The following is a 19,490-nucleotide window of genomic DNA, read 5'->3' on the forward strand; positions in this document are numbered from 1 at the left end:
TGGTTCCTTTCCCTGTGGCCCCTGTGACTCACTCATGCTTACACGCTATCACAGGTGTGCTGGTTTTCTGGGTTGATGTTCATCTCTAACTATATCCTCAGAGCTACGATGCCCCTTTGTTACCAGATTGCAGGGCATGGGGAAAGGACTCAGCGAGTAGTTTTGAAGGAATGGATGTTCCTTTTGGGCTTTACAACAGCGTTTTAAGGGCAAGAAGGGAGATACATGCAGTTTTCAGCCAAAGAAAGAGATTTGGGTTATGCATTCCCCAAACTCACATAGCAGCAACCTGTAAGTAGCTGAACTCAACCTTGAATTTACTTCTCCTGACCTCAGCCATTTTCCCACTATTACTGAAATCAGAATTTTCAGTAGGTTTTGCTGGGAAAAGAGATGGTGGGGTTCCATTTAGAATGAGTGAAGAGGATTTTGACCTTTTTGAAAAATTTAATTGCTCTGGTGTGTTCTGGCAATGGGTGAAATTGGTTCAAACCCCAGCAGCCTCTTTGACAAGCTGTGTGACCTTGGGCAAGTTACTTAACATCTCTGGGCAATAGTTTATAATTATTAAGTAGATCTAAAGTGTGTGTGGGTGCCTACCTCCACAGGGTTATCATAGTACACATAAAGCTTTTAAGATGGTGCCTGGCACATGCTAGGGACTTATTCAATGCTAATATAACTTTTTCTCCTCATGGTTTGGTGAAAAAGAATAACCATTGTTTGTAAGGGTAATTGGGAAATGAGTACTCTACAGTGTTGGGGGAATAAATGGGGATAACTCTTCTGGAGGGCAATCTTTCAATGTGCTAATTTACAACATGCCAGCTCTTTGACCTAGAAATTCTAGCTCTAGAAATTTATGCTAAGAAGATAATTTTATAAACACATAAAGTTATATTACGTGGGTATTCAATGCAATATTGGTTAATAGCAAAAAAGTGGGGAAACCAAATATTTATCTCAAAAGGAGCTTGGTGATAAACTTGTTGACCCATACAGTGGAATAATAAGCGGCTTTGTGCAGATTGAGAGGGAACTGAACGGGGGGATGTGAGAAGATGTCTTCTTTCCGCTGTTAAGTTGAAAAACAGGCTGTAGAGTAGTATGCATGCCATAATCGCACTAGTGCTTTTTTTCTTGAAAGTGTGCATTATTTAACTGACAACTTTGAGGGTCTACTGGGTGCAGCTTGTAGCCCCATTTAAATGGGTTGTGAAGGTAGAAAAAAGTCTGGAAGATCTTTGGGTGATAGGATTGAACAGCCTGCCCTATTTTAAAAAATCAGTTCTATACTATTTTTTCCTAATAGAGGAACCATTTACATCCTTCACCCTGGTATCTGGCACACTTTATTTTTATTGTTTTATTATGTTTTTTTGAGAGAAAGCGTGTGTGCCCAAGCAGGGGAGGCTGGGGAGAGGTGCAGAGTGGGAGAAGAGAGCAAATCTTAAGCAGACTTCATGCTCAGCAGAGCCCAGCACGGGGTCTGGATCTCACCACCCTGAGATTGTGACCTGAGCCGAAATCAAGAGTTGGATGCTTAGCTGACTGAGCCACCGGCTGCTCCAAATTAAAATTTTCTTCTTAAAATTTTAAAAACGTGGTTACTAAAGCTCTCTCTTTGTTTGTTTAGAGAGAAGGAATTGTCTTTTGTCCTGACTTGTGTTTCCTCCATAACAAATAGCATTTGGTGTCTCCTGCGCAAATGAGTGCTGGTTTGGTAGTGATGATTCAAACATGGACTGTGTGTTTGACATGATCACCCTTTTTTTTTTTTTTTCAATTTATTTATTTCCAGAAAAACATTATCCATTATTTTTTCACCACACCCAGTGCTCCATGCAAGCCGTGCCCTCTATAATACCCACCACCTGGTACCCCAACCTCCCACCCCCCCGCCACTTCAAACCCCTCAGATTATTTTTCAGAGTCCATAGTCTCTCATGGTTCACTTCCCCTTCCAATTTACCCAAACTCCCTACTCCTCTCTAACGCCCCTTGTCCTCCATGCTATTTGTTATGCTCCACAAATAAGTGAAACCATATGATAATTGACTCTCTCTGCTTGACTTATTTCACTCACATAATATCTTCCAGTCCCGTCCATGTTGCTACAAAAGTTGGATATTCATCCTTTCTGATGGAGGCATAATACTCCATAGTGTATATGGACCACATCTTCCTTATCCATTCATCCGTTGAAGGGCATCTTGGATCTTTCCAGAGTTTGGCGACTGTGGCCATTGCTGCTATAAACATTGGGGTACAGATGGCCCTTCTTTTCACGACATCTGTGTCTTTGGGGTAAATACCCAGGAGTGCAATTGCAGGGTCATAGGGAAGCTCTATTTTTAATTTCTTGAGGAATCTCCACACTGTTCTCCAAAGAGGCTGCACCAACTTGCATTCCCACCAACAGTGTAAGAGGGTTCCCCTTTCTCCACATCCTCTCCAACACATGTTGTTTCCTGTTTTGTTAATTTTGGCCATTCTAACTGGTGTAAGGTGATATCTCAATGTGGTTTTAATTTGAATCTCCCTGAGGGCTAATGATGATGAGCATTTTTTCATGTGTCTGATAGCCATTTGTATTTCTTGATTGGAGAAGTGTCTGTTCATATCTTCTGCCCATTTTTTGATGTGTTTGCCTGTTTCGTGTGGGTTGAGTTTGAGTGACATGATCACTCTTAATCATTTAAAGGATGCTGAAGGAATTAAATCTTTTTTTTTTTTTTTTTTAAGATTTTGTTTATTTATTTGACAGAGAAAGAGAGATCACAAGTAGGCAGAGAGGCAGGCAGAGAGAGAGGAGGAAACAGGCCTCCTGCCGAGCAGAGAGCCCGAGGCGGGGCTTGATCCCAGGACCCTGGATCATGACCTGAGCGGAAGGCAGAGGCTTAACTCACTGAGCCACCCAGGCTCCCCGAATTAAATCATTTTAATATGAAAAACTTTTCAGATGGTTTGGGCAAAGTAACTCTAGTATATTTGACTTAATCTAGTTTAAACTTTCAAGGGAAGTTTCTGTCTCAGTACAGTGGAGGCTAAACTATCGGTGGGTCTTAGCCTTTTTTTACTTCATGGTTTGTAGATCACAGAATAGATTCATTGTTTTGTAATTAACTGTAGAAGCAGGATCTGTTTGTGTGGAGAGGAGAGTGAGTGGAAGGGGAGACGGGGTAGAAAGGAGCAGGGTCATATATTTTAGAATGCAAACTACATTCGTTTTCACTGAGAATGAAGAAAATCAGTCTAGATGTTCATATCTCAATTTGAGATCTTCATATTGAAAAATGTTGAGTTTTTAATATGTTAGATTTGCATTCCTTTAGAAAAAACAACTTACAATCAAGTTGACTTATTTGAGGGCTTTGTAGTATTGTTTTGGTAGATCATATCTGATCAACTTTACTGTATTAGGGCTTGAAAAGATACTTTAGATTTTAAAATTGAATTCTTGGCATTCTATATGAATCATATCATGAAAGAACTATCATTTTGAGGAGAAAATGGATCATATATATATATATATATATATTTTTTTTTTTTTTTTTAAAGGAGTGGTACGAAAGGTATGTTTAAGTCTGCTTTCCAGTTTGTTGGAACAGATGACACCAGTGTCATTAGAAAGATGAAAGGCTTGGAGCGGGACAGAGCAAAGTGAATTGAAGTTCTGCCATTTCCACACTGAGTGACCATTTCCAAGACCGATCCTTGCCTTGCTGCTTGTGAAGACACAGAGAGACAGTGCATGAAATGTCTGATCCTTGTCCAGTTAAATGTCCAGCACATATGAGTTCCTTCTCCGCTCTTGCGGTTGAGATGACAATTCTTTCTCTGTGTTGACACCTGTGTGTGCTATGGTCCTAGCTGGAGCTGGCTAGCTAGCTGGTGGGCCCAGTGCTGCACCCTGAAATGTTAGGACAAGCTGGAATTTGGTCATTATTGCCACTGAACTTTTCAGTGTAATGGATGGTTACCAGTTACCAGTGTTTGTCTTACTTTCTTTTATAAAGCAAGATACGAGGTCCCCTGAGTGCCTCAGTGGGTTAAGCATCTGCCTTCGGTTCAGGTCATGATCCTAGGGCCCTAGGATCGAGCTCCACGTTGGGCTCCCTGCTCAGCCGGGAATCTGCTGCTCCCTTTCCCTCCGTACCACCCCTACCATGTGCTCTCTTCCTCTTTTTTTCTCTCAATAAATAAATAAAATCTTAAAATACAAAAACAAGATTTATAGGGACGAAGTGCAAATTCCAGTGTAAAAATGTTAATCTTTGAAAACCCGGAGCTAGGCTCCTGTTATCAGGCACTTGAATGTTATCAAATCTGCTACAGGCTAACCAGATCCTATTGGGTAATCCTCCCCACCCACCCCCAAGCCCTTGGCCAGAGCGCAGCTAGTAAGAGGGTCTGATACTTCAAACTGAAGTTCCCCAAATGGCCGGAATTGCTTTGGATCTTCCTTAGGTCTTTATAGAATGGGATAAAGAGAAAACTTCCAGTTGGATAGGTTGTCATACTAACACGTGTCTGCATTCACACTGCCTCCCCCTTCCTCTCACTAAATCTTTCCTGGCGGTGAAGGCTCTGTCCAGACCTCACATTTCTCAGGATGCTTCCCAGACAGTGCTCACTTCCACTCTGTACTTCTGCCTGCGGTAAACATATTAGCGCAGGCACCGCTGTCCTCATCTTTGATTATGGCTGACCCGTGGGCACCCACCAGCTGTGACTTTTGCTTGTTTTTCTTTACATCTCCTACCTGGATGCAATGTGGACTTTTAGGACACAGCTCCTGATTTTGTTTCTTCCTTTTCGTCTGGTCCAGTGTAAGGTTTCCCACACAGCAAACAGTCTTCTCTTCTTTACTCTTAACTTAAAAAAAAAAAAAAAAAGGAAAGATAAAAAGGATCTTAAAAATATAATTTTTTTTTTTTTTATTTGACAGACAGAGATCACAAGTAGGCAGAGAGGCAGGCAGAGAGAGAGAGAGAGAAAGAGAGGAAAGCAGGCTCTCCGCTCAGCAGAGAGCCCGATGCGGGACTCGATCCCAGGACTCTGGGATCATGACCTGAGCCAAAGGCAGCGGCTTAACCCACTGAGCCACCCAGGCACCCCAAAAATATAATTTTTTGATGTGTTCCTTCCTTCAGTGTTTTCTTTTCATGGGCGTACATGCACATGATATGTATGTTAAACAACTTGATATGTTTTCTATTATATAGAAATGGTATGTGTTATTTTATATAAGATGTATTTTATAAGTGATTTGAAATGATTGTGTATTCATATTCTAGCCTATAGGTATAACATAATTTTTTAAACTATTTATTATTGAATTTTAAATAATACCGCAGTGAACATTCTCCTTCCACAGCTTTTAGTTGTAATTAATTAATTAATTTTGGGGGCTGGGAGGGGCAGAGGGAGAAGGGAAGAGGGGGCCAGAAGGAGGAGGGAGGGAAGGGGAGTGAGAGGGAGAGAGAGAGAATCTTAAGCAGGCCCCCTGCCCAGTAGGAGCCTGATGTGTGGGGTTCAGTCTCACAACCCTGGGATCATGACCTCTGAAATCAAGAGTCAGATGCCTCACTGACTGAGCCACCCTAGTGGTCTTTTTTTTTTTTAATTAATTTTCTTTTTTAAAAAAACATTATTTATTTATTTATTTGACAGATAGAGATCACAAGTAGGCAGAGAGGCAGGCAGAGAGAGAGAGAGAGAAGGAAACAGGCTCCCTGCTGAGCAGAGAGCCTGATGCGGGACTCGATCCCAGGACCCTGAGATCATGACCTGAGTCAAAGGTAGCGGCTTAATCCACTGAGCCACCCAGGCGCCCTAATTAATTTTCTTTAAAGTAGGCTCCATGCCCAGTGTGGGGCTTGAACTCAAAACTGTGGGATCAGCAGTCACTTGCTCCACCAACTGAGCTGGCCAGGTGTCCCTCTCCTTCCACAGTTTTATTGAAAGACTTCCAACAACTTAACTGTATTAAAATCAATTTAATACAGTAGTTAAAAAAATGAAGTTGTAGAATCTGTTATTACTGTCCAAGTAATCTCCATGGTTTGGGACTGTTCTAGTTGTTGTGGGGTCCTCTCAGAATTAAATATTAAAGTACTAATGATAAAATCAACAGGTATACTAATAGGGTGTCAGGTATTTAAATATATTAAAAATACATTTAAATATATAAAATATATATATAATATATATTATATACGAAATATAATATAGGGTATCAGGTATTTAAATATATAAAATAGATACTAAATAACTTATGGAAATAACCTGAGTGTTCATTAGTGGATGAATGCATAAAGAAAAAAAATAGACACACAAACACACTAGAATAATATTGAGCCCTAAAACAGAAGGAAATTGCGTGGTCTGTGACAACGTGTAGGAAACTAGAGGGCATTATGCCAAATGAAATAAGCCAGACAGAGGAAGACAAACAATGTACGGTATCATTTGTATGTGAAATCATTTCTTAAAAAAAAAAAAAAAAATTCAAACTCATAGAAAGTAGAAAAGTAGTGGATGGGGGTTGGGGGAATAGATTCTGGCAAAATAGGACAAACTTTCAGTTATAAGATGAGTAAAATTTGAGAATCTGGTGTATAACAGGGTGACTGTAGTTGATAATACTGTTTTATATGTAATTGAAATAAATTTTCTAAGAAAGTAAAACTTAAAAGTTCTCACCAAAAAAAAAAAAAAAAAGTAAATACGTGGAATGATGGGTATGTTAACTTGGGGGTAGTCCTTTCATAATGCGTATGTATCAAAATACCATGTTGTGCGCAATAAATATCTTACAGCTTTTTTTTGGTCAATTAAACATCAGTACAGCTGGACAAGAAAAATAATTTTATGCAAGAACTGTATATAAATTAAAAACAAAAAACTGGAGAGGGGTGTGTATGGCGGTGTTTGTCCCAGGGTGAGTGTAGACTTTGATAAAACAATCTACCTGTATTACAATTACATGACAGAACCTCACTGAAAGGGATGAAGGACAAAAAGCGTGAACCTGACAACTTTGGAAAATGGTGTTTTGAGTAGTCCCTCATAGAAGAGTTCCAAATAGTTTATGTTAATTCCTCTTACTCCTTCAGGAGCTGGGGCTTAATTTCCCTCCTTCCCTGGAGTGTGGGCTGACTTTAGTGACTCACTTCTGAAGGAGACAATGTGGAAAGGGTGAAAGGTGACTTAGAGTGAAGTAAACCGACAAACACTAGCTTAACTGAATTATCAAGGTTGACATCACTGGCAGTCATGCTGTTAGCATGTGTCCTTACTGTAATGTGAGGAGAAGGGCACTTTACCTCTCTGGTTTCCCCTCTCGACCGCAGTCTCACTATGAGAAAAACATCACGAAATCTCAACTGGGGATTTTTTTTTTTTTTTTTTTTTGCTTCTTACACTGCATTTTTTTCTCCCTTTTTTTTGTTTTTTGTTTTTTTTTTCAACTGGGGATTTTATACGCAGTACTGGATTAGCATTCCTCAAAACTGTCAAAGTTAAGAAAAACAAGGAAGGACTGAGAAACTGTGACAGAACAGAGAAAACAAAGTAGATAGGATCAGTAATTACAAAGTGGGATCCTGGAGTAGAAAAAGGATGTTTATGGAAGAACTAGAAAAACCCAAATGAGGTCTGGAATTTTTTTTTTTTAAGATTTTATTTATTTATTTGACAGACAGAGATCACAGGTAGGTAGAGAGACAGGCAGAGAGAGAGAGAGAGAGAGAGAGAGGGAAGCAGGCTCCCTGCCGAGCAGAGAGCCCAATGCGGGACTCGATCCCAGGACCCTGAGATCATGACCTGAGCCGAAGGCAGCGTCTTAACCCACTGAGCCACCCAGGTGCCCCTGAGGTCTGGAATTTGATTAATTTTTTCTAAAATCCCCCCAACATTTAATTATGAAAACATTCAAATGTAAAGAAAAGTTGAAAGAAATGTACAGTGAACAGCCACATACCCTCCCCCTGATTCAACAATTAGGATTTTGTGGTCTTTGCTTTGTTACGTATCCACCCATGAATCCATCTTATTTTTTTTTTTTTAAGATTTTTATTTATTTGTTTGACAGACAGTGATCACAAGTACGCAGAGAAGCAGGCAGAGAGAGGCAGGGAAGCAGGCTCCCCGCGCAGCAGAGAGCCCAACGCGGGGCCTGATCCCAGGATCCCGGGATCATGACCTGAGCCGAAGGCAAAGGCTTTAACCCACTGAGCCACCCAGGTGCCCCAATCCATCTTCTTTTTATTTATTTATTTATTAAAAGATTTTATTTATTTATTAGAGAGAGAGAGACAGTGAGAGAGAGCATGAGAGGGGAGAAAGTCAGAGGGAGAAGCAGACTCTCCAAGGAGCAGGGAGCCCTATGTGGGACTCGATCTCAGGACGCTGGGATCACGATCTGAGCCGAAGACCGTCTGAGCCACCTCAGGCGCCCCCATCTTATTTTTAAAACTGTTTCAAAGTAAGTTGCAGACATCAGTACGTGTGACCCCCCCTCCCCCACTCCCACCAAAAAAAGAACCCAAAACCTGTTTAGAATGTAATTTCTGCCCAGGCTGTTATCCAGTGCCCACTGGGCACTCACTGTTGACATTACGTCTGTGGTTGTGCCCTCTTGAGAACGGAGGAGGACGACCGGTTAGAGAGGATGTAAGGTTACATCGGCACTTTCCAGCGGTGATCACAGTAGCATGTGATTAGGAGGCCATGCTGGACTGAAATGGAGCTGTGCTTGCGGGCGCTGGGGCGTTGTCGGGTCTGGGAGCGTCCAGGAAACAGCAGCTGGTTTCCTGCCACGTGGTTCCAGTACCTCACACCGATGTGGGCAGCTCTCAGGACAGCGGGAAGGGATGGGGGCTCTGGAATGGGATGGTGTGAAACGCTCAGGTATATGGATAGTGCCTGAGCATTCATTTGGGGAGGGTCCAAGGCCTCCCTGCCCATGCCATTCTTCCCTCCTCTCTGGTCCCCTGGGAAAATAAATAGAGTGGGAAGAGGGAGGCTTTAGCTCTGAACAGGGGTAGGAGGACTGATCAGCTCATCAATCAGGAGAGTGTGTAATTATGTGGAAAGGACAGAAATCACTCCCTGAAGGCCACAGACTTGGGGATTTGCCCAGAAGAGGACCTTACAGCTGCTAACAGTAGCCCTATTCAGCTGGGGTGCATAATGATTTTTAAACTAATCAGGAACCGAAGCCGGAGGCAGAGGGGACAAACACAAATATCTTGTTGACAGAGCAAACATCTAGATTTTGTTGGATAGGAAGTTGCTGAGGAAGGTCAGGGTGATGTCATGGTGTGTGCCAAGCTTTCATCCTTCAACAGATGGGCCCCTGAGGTATCATCCATCTGCGGCTCCCTGGGCCCTTCGAAATCACTTCCTATAAATTAAATCATTGTAAGTTAGGATTGAGAAATTAGTATGGAAGACATACCTGAAGTAAAAGTAGACAAAGGAAGGAAATTTCCGCTGGAGTTACCCACTTCCTTTTCCTCCTTTGCCTTATAAATAGACCTGAGACTTATTATTTTGGTCAGCTTTCTTGTTTAGTACTTGAAGATCACTGCCTCCCTGAACAGCCATCCAAAGTAAACTTCCCTTTCTCCTCTTAAGTGCAGACAACTGCACTTATCCCCACCTAAGCCAGTGTCAGCTGGATATTTTTCATAATCTGCCTTGCTATTTTGGGTTTTCTGTTTTGGTTGAGAAGGAAATAGTGTTTTTGTTTCTGTTTTTTTTCTTTCATCAAAGGAATATTTGTTCTGGGAAAGCAGGGGGAGGGGATGTTTCTCAGTCTAGATCAGAGGAAGAAGATGAAATGCACCATATGTAAGTGGCTGATTGTGAATCTTAATTGGTGACGTTTTTAAGAAAACATTTTAATCAAACATTTAATGAAACACTTCAGAGCAGAAGGCAGAGTCCCTGGTACCCATCGTTGGATTTATTCAAAGTTGTCGACACCCTGAGTGCCGGGCACCAAGGATTCACAGGGGACCTTGTGGCCTCTGCTCTCGGGGAGAGGCACGATCATAGGAGATGGCACAGTGGTTTGCAGAGGTGTGAGTAGAAGATTGAAGTGGTCAGTGGAGGAGCAAGGGGAGACTTCCTGGAGGAGGTAATTCTTGAGCCACAGCTTGGGAGTGGCCAGGTAAGGTGTGGGTTGAGTGGACAGGATAGAGCTGAGACTTGGAAGGTAAACCTTTGTGTGGGAACAAAGTGGAGGGAACATGGAGTGCAGTGGGATGTTCAGGAGAGACCCATGTAAAGGTCACTTTGGAAAAGAAGCAAAGAGAAAAGCCAGGGAAGGATGCTGATGGGTAAGGTCAGGGGCAGGAAGTTGGAGTGTTAGCCTGTCAAGTCTGCCAGCTTTGGTTTTCTGGGTGAAATGGGAGGGAAGGGCATTTCTTAGAGCAGGGTTGAGGAGAATCATAAGTTTGAGATAGTTGTTAAGGAGACTGGGAGGGGACTTTAAAAAAAAGGGGGCACTGAGCGTCTTTCTGGGTCCAAGACATTCAAGTGCAGTGGCCTCCTTTCGTGCGTAGAGTGGCTTCTCTTTGGGGATTTCGGGCTTAGTGTTTAGGCATGGGGAAATGGGTTGTGGTGTTGATTCCCATGGGTGTAGCAAAAGGAGAGCCGTTGCAGAGAATGGAGGGTGGTGGCAAGGGGGTGGTGGGGTGAGTCGGATGATCAATGGTGTGGTCCACGCTGTTAAGAAATGACAAAGGAGACACACTCCAGGGCAGCGAAGAGCAAGTACCCTGGGAGTGAGGGCACGTGAGAACTGGAAGGATAGGAGATTTGGTCTTCATGCTGGAGCACTGAATTGTGCTCTCTGACTCTGAAGTGTGGTCCTGGGAATGGCTGACGAGAGTCAGGAGCCAAGGATTAGAAGCCCAAGTGCAGTAACAGTGATGGTAACTCAGGTCAGTGACTAAGGGCTGTTTGTTAGGAACTGCTGTATGTTGTTTGAACTGTTCAACAACATCTCCATGAATGATAGACCTGTTATTATCCCCATTCATAGGAAACTGAGGCCCTGGGGAAGATTGGTAATTGGTTAAGGTCACACAATTAATAGATGATGGAATTCTAACCCAGGGTGTCCTTCCCCCAAATCCCTAAGCTCTCCTTCCTTTAGGAGCCAACCTTTGGCGGAAGAGAAAATTGTAAATCAAGTCCCTCCTTCCTTTTTCTAGTGTCTGAGAAGTTACCAAAAACAGATAAGTGACAGCTGAGAATTGGGGTGGAGAGTGGGATGACTGTGGGTTGTGAGTCTCAAAGGGGGAGACAAACTCAAAGGAGGGTGAATTTTTTTTTACATGCGTTTGTAAGAGAAGTGGGTTCAGCCAGTGCCTCCTGGTAGAGAGAGGCCCTGTGAAAGGTGGGAAGAGGCATTGGGTGGGGGGTGGTTAGTGTTTAATGGACACACAATTTCAGTTGGGGGAGCTAAGAAAGTTCTAGAGATGAATGACGGTGACCGGTGCACAACAGTGTGAATGCACTTAATATGACTGAAGTGCACACTTAAAAACGGCCCAAATGGCAAGTTTTATGTTGGTAGTATGTTCTTCCACAATACAAAATAAGATGGTGAACAGAGAAATGATAATTGTGACCATTTATGATTTTCTCAGTACAGAGCGGGCCCTTATTACATACTTGAGTGCCTGCTGAGGATTTTGCAAAGTGCTCTATGTGTATTTTTATGTAATCCTCACTTTCAGAAATGAGGTAAATTCTGTTGTGCAGAGGAGGAATCTGAAATTTGAAGAGATTAGGCAACTCGGCCAAGGTCATATATGCAGAAAATGCAGAGGCTAGGCACTACCAGATCCTCTTGACTCCAAAGCCCTTACTACCATTAACCTTTAGGGAACTGAACGATGGAAAGAAAGTTCCAGAGGCAGAGGTGGTGGAGAGGGCAGGGGTGGGGTTGTTGGTGGAAGAAGAAGTGGGATAAGGAAGATGCTTGGCGATGTGATGAGGTTGGGTGAAGTGGGGAGCAGCAGGACCATGGCCATGAGACTTTGGACGCAGGGACTGCCCTCCCGTGTCTGGATTAGGCATGAGCTCTGACAGAGTTGGTGGGAAGGCCAGCCGAAATGGACCCTGACCTGGTCTCTGAAGGGGGCTGGGACTGTCGGGACCCCTAAGGGCAGAGTGTGAGGGGAGGTGTCTTGCCATCTGTAGTTTTGTTGGGAGAAGTTTGTTCTCAGACCTGTGTAGCAGAGGCCGGAGGGGGGCAGTGTGCAGAGATGGGGCTTAGCCTGTACCCCCTTTCTCAACTTCCTCCTGAGATTCTTTCCTACTGCCTGTTGACTCCGAAGTCAGCAGCCTGATGGTGAATTTCAGTGGATGAATCTGGGAGGAGATGATCTGGTGGGAGTGAGGGGGCTCGACTGTATTTCTCATGCTGACAGAGCAAATACTAAAGGCGGGGGGGGGGGGTCAGATCGTGGCCAGCTCTGTGCCTGGGTAGCCGATCAGCCAAACGTTTTCCAGCAAAATCCAAACTTTTTTCTTTCTTTTTAACAACGATGGTGGGAAATACATGTATCAGGAAATAGATGCTCCTGGCTCTTCGGGAAGTTTTTGAGGGTAACCTGACCCTCCGAAAGCATATCCTGTGTTCAGTGGAGGCTCAGGGCGGTGGTGACCCCGGGGCTGCAGAGAGCGGCCTAGCTCAGATCTTTGGGTTCAGCGAAGTGGTTGTGAGGTGATCCAAGCTGTTTGTAAGGGAGGTGCTCTGCTGAGAGCTGTTACTGGGTCACTTCACGTGCTGCCATTGGATTCAGCAGAACTCTTTCATTCTCCTGCTGGTGGTTTTAGATTCTGTGCTGTGAGGCAGGCTCCTTGAGCATTGCTTTCTGCGTTACAGTGGGGACTTTGGAGAGTGTGGCCTGGGCTTATATAATAATTTTGAATAAATAAAGAGCTGTTCTCATGACAGGTCCTGCAAGGGCAGCCTGGAAGCCGGCATCAGAAGGGATGAAGTTGCATTGCAGTCGGATCTTGCCGCTGTCAGAGATGCGGCCTCACGAGGGCTGTAACCTCCAGGTGTAAACAGACTTTCATCAGCATTGTTGGAAAGTTCTGGGAGGATCTGAGCTCAGCGGGATGCTCTCCATCCTTTGTAGAACCTTATTCCTGCCTGTGATACGTTTTACCCCCAGTAGCTGGCTGGATCTAGAGAGCTTTATAAGGAAGCTTTGCAAGGGAAGGGAGTTTGTGTACCTGCTGGTGCCAGATTCTGATCAATCATTTAACTGTCCTTTTTTCTGTCCTTTTTCTCTGGCTAAGAAACACTTGGGGGCCAGATAGAGGAAGGCTAGTGGGATTTACCTTAGAGTGAAAATAAGCACTAAAATAACAATAACGAAGGTAGCCCTCAGTTTGGGAAACGACAATAGCTGACATAATGAGTGGTTGTCTTCTGGGCCAAGTGCCTTCTGGGTATTATCTGAAAGTCTCTCTGAGAACAGGATCTTGTCTTTTGTTCAGGCTATATCCCCCAGCCAAAAACAGTGCCCAGCATAGAGGAGGCCCTCCAGCGAATGAATTTAGTACAGATAAGGATTCTGAGGCATGGAGAGGTTAAGTTCCCTGCCTGAGGCCACACCATTAATAACTGGGATACCTTGACAATAGGTACAGAAAGTGGAAGGCACAGAGAATAAAGGTTTCTCTTCAGAACCTCTTGATTGAAAATATGATTTACTGTGGTTACACAGAGGTCTTGAGTTTTACAAAAGTTTATCTATTAAAAACTAATTTTTATAATTAGTTTTATTAAAAATAAACCTAATCATATAATTTTATAATTATAATAATGTTATGAAGATTAAATAAGAACTTGGAACACTGCCTATACCTTGATAAGAGCTGTATGGGTTTGAAAATTTGCCTTAAGTCTCATTTATCTTTTAAAGGATGTTTGATTGTTCACTTAGTTTTAATTTTGAAGTAAAACAAAAAAATTTTTTTTTAAACTTTTATCTTAAAAGTAGACCTGAGTGAGGGTCACCTAGCTGTCTCAGTCAGTAGAGCATATGATTATTGATTTCAAGGTCATGAATTCAAGCCCCATGTTGAGTACAGAGGCTACTTAAAAAAAAAAAAAAAGGTAGAGTTGGGTGAGAAAATATAATTCAGAGATATTACAGGAAAGCCAAGAGTGAGGTCTAATTTTAGTAATAAGAATATTATGTTACACTGCATGAATACAAAATATTTTCTTAGCCAAACAACTAGAATACAGTAGTTTGGTAGGAATAGTCCATACAGCACCAGGAAAGGTTTATTAGAAGAATGTGTTATTGTTTGACCTGGTAGTCTAAACATTTTTGACACAGAATCCTATCAGTAAAATACCTTTTGCTCATACCTGTAACATTTTAAATATTTTGTATGTTTATGGATTATAGTCATTATAAAACAAACAAAAATAGGGGTGCCTGGGTGGTTCAGTGGGTAAAGCATCTGCCTTTGGCTCGGGTCATGACCCCGAGATCCTGGGATCGAGCCCTGCATTGGGCTCCCTGCTCGGCTGGGAGCCTGCTTCTCTCTCTGCCCCTCTCCCCCGTTTGTGCTCTCTCTCTCCTGAAATGAATAAATAAAATATCTTAAAAAAATACAAAAATAAAATAAAAGAATCAGACGAGTAAACATGATTAGACACTCTGATGTTTTCTTTCTACATCTAGGAGATCACCTTGCACCTTCCACTTTTGATCTGGTTTAGAAAGACTGAAAGTAATCCAGAAGAGAAAGCACATAGTATTTTTTGAAGGAAGGTCTGCTAGATGGAGTGGGGTGTGGATGAGAAATTGACAGAGAGGTAAACTGTCAGGCAGATTGAGTGTAGGATGTTTCGCTGAGTGAACCAGAAAGCTGTGCCTGGCCATCTGCTTGAAAATGTTGGTAAGGTGGTCATAAACCAAACTCCCAAGGATTAGAGTGTTCCCATTAGAATGGTCCCATCACTTCCTCGTGACTGATTATGCCAGCCTTGCTGAGTTAGAGGGGAAAAAATATGGGGCATACACTAAGGTTTGCAAAATTGCTCTCAAATTTGAAAGGTATTTCAACTGTTTGAAAGGGATAGACCTGAATGGAGTCGTAAGGAAGTTAAGTTTGGAAATGAGAAAGTGGCAGTAAGATGAAGTCACCAGACCTGACCTTGGCAAGAGGCTGGGTGGAGAAAGGGGTGAGGAGGAGGTGAAGACTGTGGCCCTAGGAGTGGGCCATTGAGGTCTCTGCAAAGCCAGGAGTAGAGGGGGGAGTCGGGCACTTACTGTTGTCCTTGTGAAATACCTGCCGGTGAATTAGTCTTAGTTTCCCACAATTTAATATTTTCTAAGATTGTCAAATACCTTACCTGTTTCCTGATTTAAAAGATCACAGGAAAGGGAGACTATCAAGTCAATAACTTAAAAGTAGACCTGAGTGAGTGTCACGTAGTTGGCTCAGTAAGTAGAGCATCTGGGGAGAGTGCTGTAGTAGGTGGCATTCTGTGGTAGAAGTCTTCAGCCTGGCGCCATTGGAAATGCCTCACACCAACCAGTGGTAACGAATATGAATTTATTTGGGATGATGGTTGGGACAGACTGATCTCTGTCTAGAGATCCCAATCTAGTTTTCTGCTGATGCCTGGGACTGGGTGGATCTACTTTGACAAGTGGGGAATTGCAGACAGATACAGAATTCAAATTGTTTGTTTCTTGAACAACTATAAGCAGACCAGGGGAGTAAATGAAAGATTGCTCAAAGCGTCATTTTCATTCGCAAATGCACAAAGCTGTGTACTTAGTACTGAATGGAAAGTACAATGTGACAGCATTTCCGTGATGCATTTTATTCATCATCCACAAATACAATACTTGGTGCTATTGTACTGGGAGCTACTGTAATATTTTTGGGAGAGACATTCCACAACAAGAGAGGTAAAAAGCCTCTTCTGGGAATAGGTGAGCCGGATATTAAGGAACCAGAGGAAAAAGCAGATATGGGCCATTGATGGGTACCTTCTTTTCCCTTGAGAACTTCTTCTAAACGTACCCGGTCTTTGGCAGCATTCGGCTCTGGAGAAGTTTTTAAAAATGATAGTTACAGTATTTTAGAACGTGACTAGTAAGTATTGCTGTTCTTAATGTTACATAAAAAAGGCTTAGCCACTCATAAATTATTGGTTGATGTGTCTGTGGCTTAATGGGGAATTTGAGAAACCGTGATAGTTGGCAAATACTTAGCAGTGCTACGAATAGAATTGGAGACTGATAAAATAAGGATTTGGGGTTGATAAAATAAGGATTTAGTGAGGTCACTTTTCTTGAGAAAAGTCCTTGAGAAAAGTGGCCTCACTAAAGGAGTGAATCAAGGAAAAGTTATGTCGATTCCAGAAACATTACTCATTAGAGGAATGTAACCGAGCCCTTCCTTTCTGAATGAGAAGACTTGGGAGCGCCTGGGAGGGCCTGTCCTATGGCAGGGGTGCCCATAAACCCAGTGTTCAGACGGTGAAGGAATTCATGTTATGTGTGGCTCTCATGTATAGATTATAATCTGCCAAACCCTATTTCAAGGATGTGGGAAGGGGATAACATTCAGAACTAAGTGTTTGTGGAAATGAATGAAAAGCTTTGGAATTTTTTTCAGAGTGACCTTTAGTTCACCACTTGTTCACTTTGGTCTCAATTTCCTCCTCTAAAAATAAAAGAGAGGTTTATTGGAATAATCTCCTAGAGAGAGATGCTCTCAAGTAGAAGAGATCATTATGTGTCCCTTTTGAGTAGACGAGGGTGAGAAGTGACATTTATTTAACACTACTACGTATGTTCCTGGTGCTTTGCGTACAAAAGTTCCTTTAATCCTCATAGTTTCTTTATTCTACATCCTCCCCGTAAGCTGGTGACATCACTGTTCCCATTTTACAAATGGTTGTGAGTCACGTGGACAAGGTCACTCTTATTAGCTCCCACTAATAAGTGGCTGAGCTGGAATACGGAGGGAAATGGTGGTAATAATAGTAACAGTGATTCATCATAAGTTTTTGAATGAAATGAGAAAAAAAAATCAGTGTTTGGGGTATTGGGATTGTTCTATTCTCTCCTTGGTTACTTGGAAGTAAAACAGACTTTTTAAAAGCAAGATCTTAGATTCTACCCCTAGAGGTGGAAAAACTCATTTTTTGGATTGTTCGGATTTGGGGGAGTGACACCCTAGTTTTTCTGGTCAGTCTGAGTTCTGAACCAGTTCTGACAGAGAGACAGGGGAAAGAAGACATTGGGAATTCAGACTGCACTGTTTTTACCGATCCTGGGGAATAGGAATAGGACATACGTATGTGTCAACGGTGAGCTTCCTAACTCTGAATCCCACAGCAGGCAGGCTTGCCTGGCGGCTCACAGGTCGCGCTGGACCACTGAGGCTCCTGACCCGGAGGCCTGCACCCATATAGTCAGCATTTTAAGAAGACTTAATTGTGTGGTAGTTTTGTTTTGTATTTTTTTCCTCCCCTCTGTCTGTTTTGATTGTGTGCTTTAAAGAGAGTAGCTTGGCACCCAAGGAGAGGAAGTGGGGAGGGGCTGGGTCCCCATCCCTAGTTTCTGTTAACAAACCCCAAGGACTAGATAAGTCACTAGGGCATTTAGGAGGGGGTGAGTGAGGGGGCCAGTGGGGAGACCCAGATGGTGGCTGGAGGTCTGTTCTCCCCATGAAGGGAAACAGGAACTAGGTATCCACTCCCTCCACCCGTTCCCCTCCCTCCCCTGCCAGCGTCCCCATAGTAAATGCTGTTCTGTTTCCCAAAGTCAACAACGTTCTGGAGTTTGGGACAAATTGTTCTCTTCTACTTGAGATCCTGACTTTTGTAAAAGTGAAATTGGATTTCAAAGCAAAACAAAAAGAGCCTTACCTGTGTTGTTGCTGGGGCCCAGCACCTCTGGTTTCCATCTTAGTAGGAGTCAGATTAAACGATCTTGTTGGATATTTTTCCCTCCATGGTCTAATCCCAGTAATTGTGCTAGTAGCAGTGTCTTTCAGAAACTGAACCCAGATGTGTGCCTTTGGAACTTTAAAATACCTTGGCGCTTCTAGTCTTTTTGGGAGATGGTGAGTAGTTTGAACAATTCAGGTAAACAAAACCTGCCCTGATCCACATGGCTGTTGAAGTCTCTGCTATGCAAGAGATCCTGTCATTATTTTATTTATTTATTTTTTTTTGCGAGAGACCCAGTTTTTACGTTTGTTCTCTCCCATCATACACTTTTTTTCCCCCTAAGAGTAATGGAAGATACTCAGACTGAAAATTTACTGTGGGCAACTGGCTTGTCATTTTCTTAAGTAGCATTTTTATTCAACAAGTAAAACAAATTCGCCCAACTAAATTATTCATACGAATTCTAAAACTTGTCACTTAGAGTGGATGTTGGGATATTCAGGTCATTCAGAAGGCTGTGGTTAAAAATAAAATGACCTAAATATATAGTTCTACTTTTTTTTTCTTAAGGGAAGTTAAGCTTTTAATTTTTGTTTGACATTGGTCCTAATTCTGCTTCTATTGGGAATGTAAGTAGCTAGTCTTTCAGTGTTCTAAATAAAGAAAATTCCTTTCTCTCTCTCTCTCTTTTTTTTTTTGGTCATTTCTCATGGTATATATGGCTCTGTTTTTTTACCAGGTTGTGTAAGTTCTGTATCTTTTCTGATACTTGAGGGATATATATGTGAGTGAGCAAGAAGCTGGAGAGTTGGTAACCAAATGACTCCTCCCAGAAAAATTAATGACCGTTCATTAATTGTTGCGATCACTCCTTTTGTACTTTAAAGGAAGGAGCATTTGACACGTGAACTTATCCCAGTCTGCTTTGGGCAGTAACTGGAGCATAAAATGTTGAAAATCAATTATGTATTTAGGGAGATGAAACAGGCTGACATATTGAAGGCATATTGTATTCTGTTTGGAGGACAAAGCAGGACAGTTACGTCATATTCCTGCAGTAAGATTGTGTCCCAAGGGGGTGAGACAGATGATAACACATCCCAATGTGCCCAAACCTCACAGAACATGGGAGTTTTTATAACACACTTGCCATTTGTCCTGGGAAAAAATCCTGTCCTAAAAATTGGCTCTGTTTTTTTGGTTGTTGGCTGTAAGTAAAGAATTTGATTTTTTAAAAATATATTCTTAGCCTTGATTTATAGCCGTCTGGTCAATTTGCAGTGCATTATACAATTATACAAGTGCCAGTTAGATGGTAATATCTTGGGAGGAGAGGGTAGAGAGAGTTTTAGATTTCTTCTGTAACCCACTGTGCCTGACCCAGTGCCGACCAGCTACATAGCCATTTGTAGATTTGCAAGATACTCGCATGGGTCTTGTCTTGAGTTCACTTGATAGGAGAGGCCCCTGATGACTGCCTTTGGTTGAGTCTTAAGCCACACGGTTGGTAGCTGTATTA

At 42.5% G+C, this 19,490-nt stretch overlaps 1 protein-coding gene across 8 annotated transcripts in view; it reads left to right on the forward strand.

Moving 5' to 3' along the window:
• TANC1 (tetratricopeptide repeat, ankyrin repeat and coiled-coil containing 1) overlaps positions 1-19,490 on the forward strand; it is a 235,339-nt gene that overhangs the window by 19,501 nt on the left and 196,348 nt on the right. Inside the window, exon 1 of one of the 8 annotated variants that reach the window (XM_044242127.1) lies at positions 9,827-10,150. The exons of the other annotated variants lie outside the window; for them this stretch is intronic. The gene's annotated coding sequence lies outside the window, so the exon portion shown is untranslated. Of the gene's footprint in view, positions 1-9,826; positions 10,151-19,490 lie in introns of those variants that run through there. 8 annotated transcript variants of the gene reach the window in all.

The sequence above is a fragment of the Neovison vison genome, chromosome 3 (assembly GCF_020171115.1).
Source record: "Neovison vison isolate M4711 chromosome 3, ASM_NN_V1, whole genome shotgun sequence".
Lineage (NCBI taxonomy): Eukaryota > Metazoa > Chordata > Mammalia > Carnivora > Mustelidae > Neogale > Neogale vison.